We start from the raw sequence: 1,159 nt of genomic DNA on the forward strand, positions 1-1,159 counted from the left end.
TGGCTCCTGACTGCTGCTGCCTCATCTTCTCCCATCACCAAGCTGCCCTCAGCAAAGCTGCCCCCCTCTCCCTGATGTGTGACTTGGGCTCCCATCTTGTCCTCCCCTGCCACTCTCCTTCCTGGCCTGGTCAGCAAGCACTTATTCTCACATTTTTTTTTATAACTTATGACATTTTAAAAAATTAAAATTAAATATCAGGAAATTAAATTTTCAAATTTGGTGCTCTTCATTTTTATAATCGGGGAGGGGGGCGCTAGTGGGTGACTTGCCTAGGACACCAAAAAACCTAGCACCGGTGCTGTGCTTTTGCATGCTCACGCTACTCAAAGGTTTGCTCAATTTGTTAATTTTACTATTCTGTCATTGGATCTTAAATTTGCACCATTTTGCATTCTGAGCCACTGCCTACCTGCTATGTGTGGCTCTGCTCACTCTACCGGATTCCTCGTCTGATGAAGTGTGCTTAGAGCACACGAAAGCTTACGTTTTAAATAAAACTTAGCTGATCTTAAAGGTCCTATTTTGTTCTACTACTTCAGACCAACACCGCTGCCCACTTGGATGTGTAACGTGTAGAGTGTGAGCTTGCTAAGGGTACCTTGCCTTCCTGTGCAGATGTAGTCAAATCCTTGCATTCCGGGGACATTAGCTCACAAGAACTATATCGCCCTGCTCAGCCTAGCCAGCCACAGGGTGCCTGACGGCTGGGCTGCAGTCTCCCCGTCCTCTCCCGTTCTGCTTCTATCTCCAAGACGGCTTATTGTAAAGAATGCTTTGAGATGTAGAACTCCTCACCTCCCATTCCCGACCCTCCTTGGCTGGGCGAGGGTGGTTCTGGTGCATTTCAAACTAGACAGATATATTTGTACGTGCTGCAGTTTGTAAGGGGCGGACATAAATAGAGGGAACCGTAGTATATTGAAGCAGCGAGGCGGCTTGGAAAACGATTTGGGGAAGGGGGAGGCCGACTGTAAAGCGGAGGGCCTGGAGCACCGCAGCCGTTTTCTCCAGAAAACAGGGCGCGCGGCACGGTGATCTGCAGGTGGGCGGGGCTAGCTCGGGCTGCGACCGTTGGAGCGGGGCAGTTGACGCGCCCTAGGACGGTTGGCGGGAAGGGTGGTGTCAGTCGTGCTTGTGCCAGAGCGCAGGTAGTGAG

Source organism: Heteronotia binoei, chromosome 8 (genome assembly GCF_032191835.1).
Source record: "Heteronotia binoei isolate CCM8104 ecotype False Entrance Well chromosome 8, APGP_CSIRO_Hbin_v1, whole genome shotgun sequence".
NCBI lineage: Eukaryota > Metazoa > Chordata > Lepidosauria > Squamata > Gekkonidae > Heteronotia > Heteronotia binoei.